General features: G+C 40.6%; 1 protein-coding gene across 3 annotated transcripts in view; it reads right to left on the bottom strand.

Moving 5' to 3' along the window:
- Positions 1 to 15,361, bottom strand: part of APBA2 (amyloid beta precursor protein binding family A member 2) — a 197,344-nt gene that overhangs the window by 101,816 nt on the left and 80,167 nt on the right. Inside the window, exon 1 of one of the 3 annotated variants that reach the window (XM_044231805.1) lies at positions 7,551 to 7,569. The exons of the other annotated variants lie outside the window; for them this stretch is intronic. The gene's annotated coding sequence lies outside the window, so the exon portion shown is untranslated. Of the gene's footprint in view, positions 1 to 7,550; positions 7,570 to 15,361 lie in introns of those variants that run through there. 3 annotated transcript variants of the gene reach the window in all.

Genomic DNA, 15,361 nt, shown 5'->3' with positions numbered 1-15,361 from the left:
TTTTAAAAAGCTATTTGTCAGAGAGAGAAACAGCACAAGCAGGGGGAGTGGCAGGCAGAGGGGGAAGCAGGCTCCCCGCTGAACAGGGAGCCCGATGCAGGACTCGATCCCAGGACCCTGGGATCATGACCTGAGCCAAAGGCAGATGCTTAACTGACTGAGCTACCCAGGCCTCCCTAAAGCAACTCCTTTTATGAAAACAAATTCCATCTCCAATATGAACAGGGATGCAAAAACTCTAAATAAAACTTTAACAAATATGTTCAGTATGAGTATTAAAAGACTAATACACTATGACCAAAAACCATTTATTTCATAAAAAGGAAGATGGTTTGGCCTCAGAAAATCTATCATACCAATAAAGTTGGCTATTACACCAACTTTTTATTTTGAAAATTAATAATTGAAGGGAAACAGTCAGCTTTTATTCTGTTTTCACAATAGAAATTGGGAGTGCCTGGGTGGCTCAGTCATTTAAGTTGACTCTTGGTTTGGGCTCAGGTTATGATCTTGGAGTCATGATATCAAGCCCCGTTTCATGGAGCCTGCTTAAATTCTCTCTCCCCCTTTCACCCTGCCCCCCTCCCACTGCTAGCATGTGCTCTCTTCTCTAAATAAAAAATAAAAAAATAGGGGCGCCTGGGTGGCTCAGTAGGTTAAAGCCTCTGCCTTTAGCTTAGGTCATGATTTCAGCGTCCTGGGATCAAGCCCTGCATCGGGCTCTTGGCTCAGCAGGGAGCCTGCTTCTTCCTCTCTCTCTGGCTACTTGTGATCTCTGTCTGTCAAATAAATAAATAAAATCTTTAATTAAAAAAATAAATAATAAAAAAATAATTTAGAAAACAGTAGAAATTATACTACAGGGTGGTCCAGTTGATGGGAGAAACCAATGTTTTTCCAGAGAATGCCAGGTAATGAACGCAAATGGTATAAAAGAATTGTGAAATCCAATTTATAGCAACTAACAGATTAATTGATTCAGGCCAGGATCATCCAAGGATCATGCAAAGTTAACTAAGCACCCAATATACACAGTACCAAAGAGCCCTTCATAGATCACTTGTAAGTCTCAAGGGGAACACACAGCTTTGCAACAGATGACCAAGCTGTCACCATCTTAACCCAGGGATTAATCATAACTCGTCAGATGAATTAGCAACCATGAGACATCCGGATACCATGTGTGAACTGTAATACGTTGTAATATGAAATACACAGCATCTCTGATAAAATATTCCTGCCAAGAAATTTTCATCTGAATCTAAACATGCTTTGGTAAATTAGATTTATCACTGACAATCTATGCCTTCCTCCCTGGGAGAAGGGTACCTCCCACTCCATTGATACTGGGTTTGGCGATGTGACTTGCCAATGGAATGTGGACAAAATGACAATATGCAAAATTTCCAAGATGATGCCTTGAGGGCTATCCCGTCTTTCCATGTACTGCTCTTGTGTTCCCAGGATCTACCATGAGCCATGCATGCCCTAGGCAGCACCTGGGGCTGGGTTTCCGAATAACCAGGCTATCTCAGACCAGCCTGGGTCTCAGTATAAGCAGGTGAAAGACAGAGCCACCTCAGCAGACCTTTAACCTGTACCTGCCTGTACCTGCCCCAGCTGTCCCACAGCCTGTGAACATAAAGAAAAATGCTCACAGTTACATGTCAGTTAAGATTCTATCATTGTCATTATGTAGCACAAACTGACTAATACACCAGTCTTTGGACCTAAGTTCCAGTTTACAAGAACCACAGGAGATGGAGAGAAAGTTACATGATACAACAAGAAAGCAGTCAAAGGCTGAAGATGAGACTTGATACACAGCAACTGGTCCATTTCAGTCTTTACAATTGTTAAATATAATGGGGAAAAAAAAAAGCAGGGGAAGTATCCTAGTTTAAAGAGGAGATTTAAGAACCTTTACAACTGGAAGTGCAGTTTGGGTCCTTGTTTGAGTCCCAGTAAAAAGACCAACTCTCAAAGACATTCTGGGGATGACTGAATGTTTAATACAGACGGGGTGAGGGGATATTAATGAATTAATGCTGATGTTATTAACATGATAGTGGTACTGTGAAAGATAAGAAGATGTGCTTATTTTTAAAGTGTATACTGACATTTTACGGGCAAATAATGATGGCTATCATCATTTATTTTATTTTAAAAACTTCAGCAAAGAAAAGGGGGGAGAGCAAATGTGACCAATCATCAAAAATAAAAACTAAGCAAATATGGCAATGGATATGCCTGTTTATTATGGCTTTTCTCTTCTTCTGTGAATTATAAAATCTTTAGTTCAGTAAAAAAAGTATTATGACAGTCAGTTCATAAAACTTCCACTACCATCACTTCCTCCCCAAATCTATCAATGCTAAATGATGCCATATGATCATGACCCCCCAAAAAAGAAAAAGAAAATAAAAAGAGCTTGATGAAATCCAATGAAATCATTCTTGATTGAAAATCACCTTAAGAAGCAGATGAAGAAGCAGATTTCCTTAACTTGATAATAGATGTTTAGCAGTGAACATTTTATGACAAAACAACCAAAGCATTCCCTTTGGCCTGAGGAACAAGAGGAGGATGTGTGCTATCACTGTCACTGTCCATCATGTACTGATCATCTCAGACAGAGCTACAGACACAAGAAAAAGTCTTAAGATGTGGGAAGCTGAGAAGAGGCATTTTTGCTGGCAATAGGGTTATCTTTGGGAGAAAAGCATTTTTCTAGCTCAATTACTAGAACTAAAAGGAAAGGTTAGTGAGGTCACTATGTGCAAGTTCAACATATAAAACTCAATAGCTTTCCTAAACATTAGCAGTAACAACTGAGAAAATATAATAATGAGCAAGATTTCAGACACAACAGCAACGAAATTGAAGCATCTAAAAAAAGAACGTAACAAAAATGTATAAAACTTTGATGAGAAACATATATTATGGAGACAACAGACAAGACTGTAAATATGGTAATATAATAATATAAAATTATATATAGCATAAACATAAATATATAAGCATATGCATATATAATATGATAATACTTATATATTATAATAGTGTTACAAATATTTTTATTTGCTCCAAATCAATTTATAAAATCTACACAATTCCAGCAGAACCTCAATAAGAATAATAAAATCCAGGCGGCAGAAGAAGCGACTGTCGAAACCCTGTAGAACAATGAAAGATATAAAAATAAATAGTGATTTTTTTTATTGGCGTAGGAATATATACATGAACCAAAAGAAATGATGTCTGGAACAGCCCAACATCTATAATGACATAATATGCAATGAAGGTAACATTTCAAATCATTCGGGGGAAAATGGGCTATAATCATCAAAACCCATTTAGGAAAAAAGACATACCTGCCTCACACCTCTTATGAAAATAAATTTGAGATGGATTCATGATCTCAGTATAAAGGAGATGACTCTACAATAGCGGACAGTCCATGCAAGGAAGGTTTCTTAAGTAAAACACAACAAAAAATCATCAAGACTAATAACTTTTTTCCTATATCAGAATTTTAAACCCACAGCACAGGAGGAAAAAAAAAACAACACCACCAAAAACAAAGAAGACAAATTAACTGGAGCAGATAGTGGGAGTATATGACACAAAAGATTCATATACAGGATGTGTTACAACATTTGCTTGTACACCACAGATCCAAACACTCACATCAATACCGAAACATATCCTACATACCAATAAGAAAAAGACAAGTAACCCAGGAGGAGACAAAGAGCAAAAATGACAAATGGGAATTGACCTAGGGGACAATATAAATATCCTTAACCTCACAAATCATCAGGGAATTGACAAAGTAAGGCCGTGATCTTCCTCCCATTAGATCTGCAGAGCTGTAGCATCAAGAGCTGATTTCACTGTAGGGACAAAACCACTCTGTAGCCACTCTGAAAAGAAACCTCCTAGCAACTGTCACCCTGCCATCCCACCTCTTGCCATGTACTCCAGAGAAACATGAGCCCACGACCGTTACCACTTGCCGAGCAAATGTAAGAAAACGACCCACACGTTCATCGCAGGAGAGGGTTCATGCAACACTATGCAGTACGTGTAGTCACTGGGTCACTGGAACCCTACACGGTGGTTAAACCAAAGCAGGCAGCTCTCCTCGGCAGCGCTGTACGTAAGATCTCTGAAAGAGGGTGCACTGAGGCAGTCAAGTAGCAGAACAACGCGCGGACTCTGAGATCCCCTCCGTTCATGTAAAAACAAAATACAGCCACATGCTCGTCCAAATACACAAGGGAGAATATGCCAAGGGAGCGTCTGGCTTTATCTGTGACATCTCAGTTGTGTTGAAGAATGTACCTCTGTGTTGTGCAGATCTTCAAGTGTCTTACAAAGAAAATACAAATAATTTTGGCCTTCCTATAATATCCTTAAACCAAAAATAACTTGTGCTGAGCCAAAAGGAAATGCAGGAGACCACCTTCCTCCTTAGAGAACGACATAACCCCCTCCCCCAGGAGAACCATACAGGTAAAAAGGGAGAGGGGAGGATAAGTCAGGGGATACCCTGGGGCCCTCTCACCACGGACCTAGCATCCCTCCGCCCAGTTCACCATGAGTAAGAGGGCAGCCTCGAGAGCGCCCTGTCTTCTGCTTATTCCTTCTCCCCTCCATCTTCATGCCTCAAGAGCAAACTTGATCTCTACTGCATGATGGAAAGTTATACCACAAACACTGAGATAACAAAAAACACCAACTGGCGCCTTGTGATCCAGCCTCATCTATAGCGCACCCCAGCCTATAACCCCATTTCCCCACATGCACCAGCCCATTTACTCTCTTGCAAAGGCAGGGACCATCAGGAGACCTTCTCTTCCCAGAAGAAGAAGCCCAGACTCCAAGAAGAGGCATGGCTGAGGCCAGGTCCCAAGACAGTGAGGGACGGTGGCCCAAGGCCTGGCCACCTGTCTCACTAGTCCTCCACAGTCCAGTCTTTCCCATTGTGTCTTCACTCTCAAACCATGGCATCTTTTTACTACTGATGTAGATAAATTGACATTGATACACCATATCCCGCTAGTCCTGGCCTCCACTCTTCTCCCAGCACTGAGGACAAGGAGGATTCGTCTCACCAGAGCCCAAAGACCAAAACTCCTGAAGCCTCTCCCACAGATCCTGGTCCATGCCCCAGCCAGGGGCTGCTCACTGGCCACTTCAGCCTCAGATCACCCCACCTAGATCCCACTCTTCCCAGCTGGACTGACCTGCTTCCTTCCCATATTTCCTACTGCAGTTGTACAGACGCGTCTGGCAGAGGGACTGCCTGTCCACCCCCCAGACACCGGAGCTTACCCAGGGAGGGTAACTTAAAGCACTGAACAGTCCCACTCTGAAATCTGCCAAAGGTGCAGAAAGATGGAAAAGCATGTGGATGCCATCAAAGTCTCCTAGGCACCCAGTGCGTTAAAAAGCTCTAGACTGGTTTGAACACGTGGTAGATGAGCTAACTCTTGAAAGAACCAGCACTGTCACCCCAAAGGGCAACCAGTGAAGTAGTGGTTCTCGGCTCTGGCTGAACATCAGAATGACTGGTGAGTTGAAATCTGTGTCTTTATCTGCATATCTCTATCCATCAATCTATCAATACCCCACTCCATGAGATCTTGAGCCAACTGGCCTGGGACAGGAACCCCTCCCCTGCCCCCGCTGCCGGACTGGTGCTTTTTAATGCTCCCTGGCTTATAATATGAAGCCACAGGTGCAAACAGAGATTCCAATCCACTTTTGGGGATCAAGGATCACAGATTTGGGAGGAAGGCTTCACACAGGAAAAGAAAAATCCAGATAAGCAAGTGCAAGGAAACCAAACGAAACAATGAGAAAGCAGCAAACAGGAGAAACTGCCAAAGATAAATAAATAAGGGCATTTGGGTGGTGCGGTTGGCTGAGTGTCTGATTTTAGCTGAGGGCATGATCTCGGGTCATGAGATCAAGCCTGAAGTCAGGCTTCACACTCAGCAGGGAGTCTGCTTGAGAGTTTCCTCTCCCTCTCCCTCTGTCTCTCCTTCCCCCCTCTCAAGAAAAAAGAAAAAAGAAAAAAGAAAAAAATAGTAGTTAATGCCATCAACAAATATAAGAAGATACTGCTCCCCAAAACTGATCGTGGGGTGCTACAAAAAAGAAATGATGACAGAGCAGAAAGACCTCTTCAATTTCCAATTAAAAGTGTGAGAGAGTATAAAAATCTCACTACAGGAATTCAAAGATAAAGTCAGAAATATCCCAAAAAGCAGCACAGAAAGGAGATGGAAAACTACAGAAGACCAAGATCCGTGGGATGAAATTAGGAGGTCCAACATCAGCCAAATGGGAATTCCAGAAAGGGAGAAAAGAGAGAAGGAAATTATCAACTAGAAAATAAAAGGAAGTTTCTCAGAACTGAACCGAGGGCTGGGTGAGTCCACTCTGGGCTCTGATTCTCTTTCGAGCTCAGCCACTGAGATGCCCCAGCTCAGGGAACCAGAGCATTGAATTCCCAGGTTTCTCAGTTGTAGGCAGGTAAGACACACGCTGCGCAAACACACGACCCAAACCGTTTGCTCCAGGACCCAACCCTCCCTTCCTCAGAAGTGCTGTGTGCCTGGGTTCCTTATCTTCTTCTTGTAGTCAGAATTTACAGACCTTTCGATTGTCTTTCTTGGAAAGAAACCTAAGTATATTAACCACTGAATTTATTTAGTAAGCATAACCTGGAGAAAGGAACTTGTTGAAGTATGAAGGGTGAGGGTAGTGGGAGAAAGACAGGGAGATAGAATGCAGGGAGAGAGAAACAGAGAATGAGGAGACACAGGCAAAGAGGAAACCAGGGAGGGACAGAAGTCCAGGGAGGGTAAGACGAGACACTGAAACCCAACAGCACATGGGGGATGGGGACCCCATGGACAGAAAGAAGAGCCACTTCTCTCTACCACCAAACCCACGACCTGAGTCACAGTGTCCACCATAGAGTGGAAATGCATTTCAGTGGTTCCTGGTTTTCCACGGATACTTTTCTTGGAGCTGCGATCATAGGAATTCAACCAGTCCTCTGCAGGGCACACTGCCACTGGCATCACGTGCTCATGCGCCACCTTCAGGTTAGAAGCTGGCATTGCCATCTCCACATCACTGGGAAGTGTTACAGGCTAAGAGACCTTCCCCACCCATCTAAGATCCTATGGAGGAAAAGTCTGGACCCAGGAACCAAAAGAACAGGCATGAATGTCTACTAAGAGTTCATGCTGACAGTCATGCTTTCTATGCTCCAGGTGACTCGTCTAGAATGAAGGCTAATACGAGCTTACATGGGTATTCTGAGGACCAGAGAGATATGGGTAAAATGTCTGACAGTGCTCCCAGTCGTCACAATAACTCTGTGAAAACAGAAGGGGTGAGGGGAGAAATCGAGACTCTACACTGCAATGACCTGCCTAAGGTCACAGCATGGGTGTCCCTGCCTCCCAGCCCAGAGCTCCTCCTTCCAGGTCTTCCTACACCCTTGTCCCCTCACATCTCTGACTCACGATCTGCTACTTGGGTGCAGACACCACCGAGCAAGCAAATCTTCCAAACAGTGGGCGGATCTTCCTGAGCTTGCCTGATGACTCCTTAAAAAAAAAAAAAAAAAAATGTATTCTCTCAATTAAGAAAGTTTTTTTTCTTCCTGATATGAAAATAAGTTCTACCACTAACAATGCTGTCCAGGGTCTGGGTCCTGAGATAGTTCCATCCGCCCTTACCATCTACTAGCAAACCAAACTGGTGAGTGTCAATCCTGGGGTGGCAGCGAGGCATGGGACAGGAGAGGCGCTACCGACTAGCAGTTGAGGTCCTTGCCCTAGGACAGTTGGGGACATTTTGCCTTTTAAAACAGGAAAATCACTTTTACTAAGGACGCTGTAGAAGACATAACTGAGGACCCCAAACACTCACTTTACAGGGTCCTCACAGTACCTGCCCTCAATGGCATCTACGTACAGAATAAGACAACGTGGCTGATTTCTCCAAGAGCATGCGTCTCACCTCTCTTGGATTAGAAATAGGCATCCTGGACAAGTAATATATAGTTATTAACAAGAGTGACAGTCACATAAACACCAACAGGACACAAATCAGGCACATATCCTTGAATATCAGACATGACTTACTTTCATTTTTTATGCAACTTCCTTGAAAGCCAAAAAGGTTGTCCATAGCTACCCAAGTCCCACCTGCTAGACAGATCTGGGCGAAGGAGGAACAGAGTTACTGTTGATGGTGAGTTTTAGAGGAAATGTGAGAAAGAAGACCGGTGAGAAAGAGTGTCTACAGGAAAGTACCATGCAGATGTCTGTGACACTATCAAATCCTGACAGGGCAATGTGTAGGCTGGTGGACTTGAATCTGATTCTAGAATCAAGATTTAGAACAGCTGTTCAATAAAACTTTCTGCAATGATAGAAGTGTTTTATCTGTGCTGCCCAATATAGTAGGCTTTGAGCACTTGAAATGTGGCTAGTTCATTGAGAAATTGATGTTTTAACTTGCTTCATTTTAATTAATTTAAATTAAATAGAAACAGCCACACATGGCTAGTGACTGCCATACTGGACAGCGAAGTTCTAAAATGCACTTATTAAAGGGCTGGTTTGTGATTACCTTTAAGAAAAGTAGCCATTGTGAGAGTTAACCATTTGCTTGTGAAATAAGTCCCATTTCTCTCTCTGATAGAGACATATGCAAAGAAGATCCTGAAAAGAGAATGCACCTGGGTTTCAACAAGATACATGACAGGTCCTTCCCAACATTCTTGTGGGTCAAACCGAACTATGTTATATTGGATGTGACAAAGTGAGATGGATTTGTGCCTAACTGAATGATCATACTACAATGGCATCAGTTCGTGGATAACTCAATCTGTGGAGACTTTTTCAATGATTTGGTTGTATTCCATTGTGGGTGAAAATAAAGGAACACAGCTGCTCTTCAGAACCACAGAATATGCAAAACTGAAAGGGTGGGAAAATATCCAGCCCAAGTACAGGGGTGGCAGAGGCAAGGCTTGGCAAGAGCATACATGGAATATCTCACATAGTGAAGATTCATCTAGTGAAACATACACTGTCATTGCCAGATACCCTAATGTGAGGCACAGACTTCATCTTGGAAGTGATGTCCTCACACTAATCCATTCTTAACCATACAGAGAGGCTTAATGTTTTTAAGATTAAACCAAAAATTTGCATCAGTAATTGCACTGTTGCTAGGTCCCCAAGACTGAAAAGTTCATTTCACACAGCTCTCCCCATCTGTTCCTTTCACCATAAACTTCTGTGATGAAGTCTATCTTCTTCCAAGGTCATTATTTTCCCCCCCTACCTTGAGAAGAAGTCAGAAGACATCCTTTTTGACAGCCCTTGTGACTACGGGTATAGATAAAGGATATGTACAGAATGATTCATTTTCCTAAGTGACATATAAAATCTGCATTACTTAGGATATCTGATGACTGAGAGCAAAGCACCAGATCTTCAAATATTATGAGGCATCATTAACCATGACATAGTGGATTAAAGCAAAAAGCATGATGCCTGATCAATGCTACTTCTATGATGCACCAGCTTGTGCCAGACTAATTCACTCACCAAGCAAAACCAGAAACTCTTGATGACATTTTAAAAAAATCTCTATGGAAACATCAGAGTGATGCCAAGACAACTAGGACTGGAGGGGCTGAGATCCTGACAAGCAAGAAAAAAATGTTTTTTAAGTTAGGCTCCATGCCCAGTGTGGAGTCCAATGTGGGGCTTGAACTCACAGCCCTGAGAGCAAGACCTGAGCTGAGATCAAGGGTTGGCCACTTAACCAAATGAGCCACCCAGGTGCCCCATGACAAGCAAGAAAATATAACTGCAGTAAACTCGGCATTTTGTGCAGCTCTTCTCACCAAGGCATTTTTGTGGATTCATAACTGGTAGAAGCCAAGAGACTTAAAAATCGAGCAGGAAGTGGTGGTTAATAAGCAAAAGGACTAAACAGAACTTCTGGCAATCTTACAAGGTTGGGGATACAAGAAATTGTAGTTTAGGGCTACTAACACAATGAGAACCTGAGGAACCAAACTCCTGGAGAGAAGGGGGAAAAGAAAAAGGAGTCTGATATTTGGATATGTTGGATATGTTAGGAAACATAACATATGTTCTGTTACAGACAAATTAAATAAATGAACATATCAATAAAAAAGGGAGAAGAGACCAATCTGTGTACAATAATTCCACATAATTTGTTAGCTACTGCCCCTCATAGAGATGCGACATAACTTCCAGGTGATCAAGGTTAATAAGAGTGATACATTATGTACCCTTGATTTGATATGATGAAAAGGCTGCTTTTCCCTAGGCACTCTTTTGACCAACAGCCCCTAACTCCTGTATAACCATTAGGAAGAAACTAGACAAACCTAAATTGCAGCATAGTTTATACCTGACTAGTACTCCTCAAAGCTGTCAAGGTCATCAGAAACAAGCCAAGTCTAAGAAGCTATCACAATCTAAAAGTGCCTAAGAAGACATGAAGATTAAGTTCAATGTAGTATCCTAAATGGAAAACCTGGAACAGAAAAGGGATGTTAGATAAAAACTAAGAAAACCCGAATGAAGGACAAACTGTAGTTAATAATAATGTATTAATACTGGTTTACTGCTTGCCATGTACCCTGTTATTATAAGATGTTAACAAGAGGGAACAGTGGGTATAGGATACATGAGAACTCCCTCTACTATCTATCCAATTTCTCTGTAAATCTAAAACTATTCTAAAGTTAAAAAAAATAGTTTAAAGAAAGTTGGTGTAGTTATAATGACAGACAAAGTAGACTTTAGGAAAAAGACATTTCTAAGGGAAAAAGGAAGTAATTCATAATAAAACATAGGGTAACCTGCTAGAAATAAATTCCAAATTTAAATTCTAAATTTATATGTATTTAGTCATATGCTCTCAAAATGTATGAAGGGGAAAATTGACAGAACTATAAAAAGACAAATCTAAAATCACAGTGGGATACTTTAACACACTTCTCTTAGTAAATGATATAACAAGCAGAAAAGAGTCAGAATGGAAATGGATGTGAACACCATAATTACCAAAATTTTCCCTGTTGATGTATGTAAATTATTGCACCAAGAAACTACACACAAGTACACACAGAAAATTTTATCAAAATTAATCATATGGTGGGCAAATCTAAAATGAGTCTAAGCAAAATTTAAATGTTAAAAATCATAAAGGATATGTTTCTGGCTACAGTATAATTAAGCAAGAAATAAACAATAAAAGTGTGCCTAGAAAATATGCAGACATTTGCAAATAAACCACTTTGAAATAACTCACATATCAAAGAATAAAACAGTTATAAAAATTAAAAATATTTAGGATGCCTGGGTGGTTCAGCCAGCTAGGCATCTGCCTTTAGCTCAGGTCATAAGCCCAGGGTCCTGGGATCGAGCCCAGCATCAGGCTCCCTGCTTATCAGGGAGCCTGCTTCTCCTTCTCCCTCTGCTACTCCTAGCTCACCCACCATGCTCTCTCACTCTCTAATAAGTAAATAGAATATTTTAAAAAATTGAAAACATTTGAACAGATTAATGGAAATACAACATATCAAAAATATTGTTACATACTCATATTCATAGCTTTACTTTTCATAACAACCAAAAGGTGGAAGCCATCCAAGTGTCCATCAGTGGATGAATGGACAAAGAAAGTGTGACATTTACATACAATGAAATATCTTTCAGCCTTAAAGTGGAAGGAAATTCTGACATATGGTACAGCATGTATGAAATGTTATGCTAAGCTAAAAAAAAGCAAGTCAAAAAGATAAATACTGTATGATTCCACTTATATGGGGCGCACTTAGAATAGTCATTTCATAGATAGAGAAAGTAGAATGGGGGTTGCCAGAGCTGGGGACAAGGGGAAAAAAGATGTTACTATTTAATGGGTGCAGAATTTCAGATTTGAGGGATAAAACAAGTCCCAGGGATAAGTTTCACAACAATGTGAATAGCTAATACTACTGAACTATACACTTAAAAATGACAAATTCTTTCTTATGTGTTTTTTAACCATAATAATTAAAAGTAGTAGATTATAGCTAAAGCAGGTTTACAGGGAAATTTGTAACTTCCAATTCCTTTATTAGAAAATGAAAAAGATGTAAACATAAATAATCTAGATAACGCTGTCTGCCTTTGGCTCGAGTGATGATCTCAGAGTCTTGGAATCAGGGTCCATGAGGGGTTCTGTGCTCAGAGGTTACTTTGTTTCTCCCTCTGACCCATTTACCTTCTTTTTTAAAAAAAATGCATTTAAGTAAAGAAAGAGAGTGTAAGCTCAGGTCGGGGGAGGGACAGAGGAAGAGGGAGAGAATCTCAGGCAGTCTCCTCACTGAGAATGGAGCCTGAGGTGGGGTTCCGGACCATGAGATCAAGCCTTGAGCCGAGACCAAGAGTTGGGCACCCAACAAATTGAGCCACCCAGGTGCCCCACGGGAATATTAAATTTATAAATCCCTAGCAAGACTGATAAAAGTGGAAATGGAAGGTAGGAAGAGACAGCATGCACAAATCACAATATCAGAAATGAAAAGGTAGATATCATTTGTAAAAGATAATGATGGACATTATAAATTACACAAACAATTGTGACAATGTTTATACATTCAGGAAGTACAGCTTCCTGAAACACAACTTAGCAAAACTGACACCAGATTGAAAAAAAAAAAGAAATCCAAAGGGAAGGAAGGAAGGAAGAAAGGAAATAAGGAAGGAAGGAAGGGATGGAGGAAGGGAGGAAGGAAAAGGAAGGAAGGGAAAGGGAAAGGAAAGGAAGGGAAGAAAGGAAGGAAAGAAAAGAGGGCCCCTGGGTGGCTCAGTCAATTGGGTGTCTGCCTTCGGCGTGAGTGATGATCTCAATGCCTTGGAATCAGGGTCCATAAGGGGTTCTGTGCTCAGAGGTAAGTTTGTTTCTCCCTCTGACCTTTCCCTTTGCTTATGTGCTGGAGTGCTCTCTCAAATGAATAAATTTAAAAATGTGAAAGAAAGAAAGAGAGGAAGGAAGAAAGGAGGGAAGGAAGGAAAGGAAGGGAGGGAGAAAGGGAAAGGAAGAAAGAAAGGAAAACATTAACATTGCCTCTCAATATTCCAGGGAACATAAAAGGAGGAAATACTGCCCAACTCATAAAGTCATCATGATCTTGACACCAAAACCTGACCTTGACATTATATGAAAATAAAATTACAGGAAAATCCCTGTTAAACACAGCTGCCAAAAAAAAAACCTATTAGAAATTATTAAATCAAAAAGACTTATACATAAAGATTATATCATAACAGAAATCAGTGGGATTTAGTCCAGAAATGCAAGGTTGGTTTAATATTCAAAAATCAATCAGATAATTCAACACATTAATTAAAGGGAAAATATTTGTAGATTTTGTTAGATGCAGAAAAAGTATTTGATAAAATTCAGACCCCATTCATGATAAATCCGTAGCAAGCTAGAAATAAAAGGGAACTTTCTTTTTTTTTTTTAAAGATTTAATTTATTTATTTGACAGAGAGAGACCACAAGTAGGCAGAGAGGCAGGCAGGGAGAGAAAGAGAGGAGGAAGCAGGCTCCCTGCTGAGCAGAGAGCCCGATGCAGGACTCGATCCCAAGACCCTGAGATCATGACCTGAGCCAAAGGCAGCAGCTTAACCCAATGAGCCACCCAGGCGCCCCAAAAGGGAGTTTTCTTACCCTTGTAAATACTATTCACAAAAAAATTGAAAGCAACAAGTTTAATTCAAAGTGACATACTGAAAGATTTTCCCCCAAGAGGAGAATTATTGAACAGGGGCTTGTAATCAGTACAAAAAGGAAAAAAAACAAAACAAACAAAAAAAACCTCTCATTATTCAGAGGCAACATGATTATACATGTAGAAAATCTAAAAGAACGTACAAATAAATTATTATAACTAACAAATGAATTTAAGAGAGTTGCTAAATATAAGGGAAATGCATAAGAAACAATCACATTTATAAACACCTGTGGAAAGCAATTATAATACAGAATTAAAAAAAAAACACTTTGGACAGAAATAACAACAGCAAACAAAACAATACCCAAATACCTCGGAAGAAATCTAACAGAAGATGTTGTACATATAAAACTGTATAATGTATCAGGAAAATTTAAACTCAAAGAGAAATAAATGACGGGTTCAGAGTTTGGAAGACAACATTATAAGGGTATCAACTTCCCCTTAAAGCATCTATAATTCAAAGGACTCACATCAAAATCTCAGTCGGATTTTGTGAGCAAGTGTCTGTATAGAAATTGATGGAATGGTTGGTTCTAAATTTTATATAGGCATGCAAAGGGCCCAATACAACAAGATAATCTAGAAAAAAAACTGAAGGAGCAGAAGTAAATACTTATTATAAAATCACAGTAATTAAGATATTGTGGTATTGGTGGTACTGGTACAAGGATAGACCAACAAACCTGCAGAGCTGAACAGAGTCACACACACACACACACACACACACACTTTGGAATATTGTAGTGTGTTGTGATCACAACACAGAGCATGGGATCTACCTTCCCATACAAAATTGGTTTGGGTGTTGAGATTGGTGATTCAGCAGTTATCAAAAGGGTATGAAGAGATGAATGACTCACAGACTGGTCTTTCTGGGGAGAATATGGCAGGCACAAAAGCCAGTCCAAAAATGTCTTGAGTGGCCATGATGGTTAGGCCACAGAGGAGTGTGCATACGGAGGCTTAGGATGATGTTGTCTAAACTTCCCACCATAACCACTCAAGATTATATGCCAGCTTTCTGACTAGCTTTCCCACAGGTGGGCAGAAAGAAAAGCAGGAGGTAGGGTTTGAAAGTAGCCAGCAGTCAAACACCAAAAGGCAGAGTCAGACCTTTATTCCACTGGAAGAAAATTGAATCTCAATGTCTACCTCACACCATATGAAAAAATCAACTCCAAGTGGACTTAGATCTAAAAGTGAAAGTTCAAACAATAAAGCTTTTAGAAGGAGAAGAATGTTTTCATGTTCTTGGGTATGCATAAATTTCCTAAACAAGGCACAAGAAGAAATTACCTTAAAGGAAATGATTCACAAGCTTGGCTTTCTCTTCACCAAAAGATACCACTAAAAGTGGGAAAGGGAGACGAAGGAAATATATGGAATGCTGGCATCTAACAACGTCATCAGGCACTGACCATGTAAAGAAATCCTACAAAGCACAAAGAGAAAGAAAACCCAACAGAGAAGCGAGCCAAGGACTCGCAC

The sequence above is a fragment of the Neovison vison genome, chromosome 13 (genome assembly GCF_020171115.1).
Source record: "Neovison vison isolate M4711 chromosome 13, ASM_NN_V1, whole genome shotgun sequence".
NCBI classification, from domain to species: domain Eukaryota; kingdom Metazoa; phylum Chordata; class Mammalia; order Carnivora; family Mustelidae; genus Neogale; species Neogale vison.
This window is presented reverse-complemented; position numbering and strand designations above follow the sequence as displayed.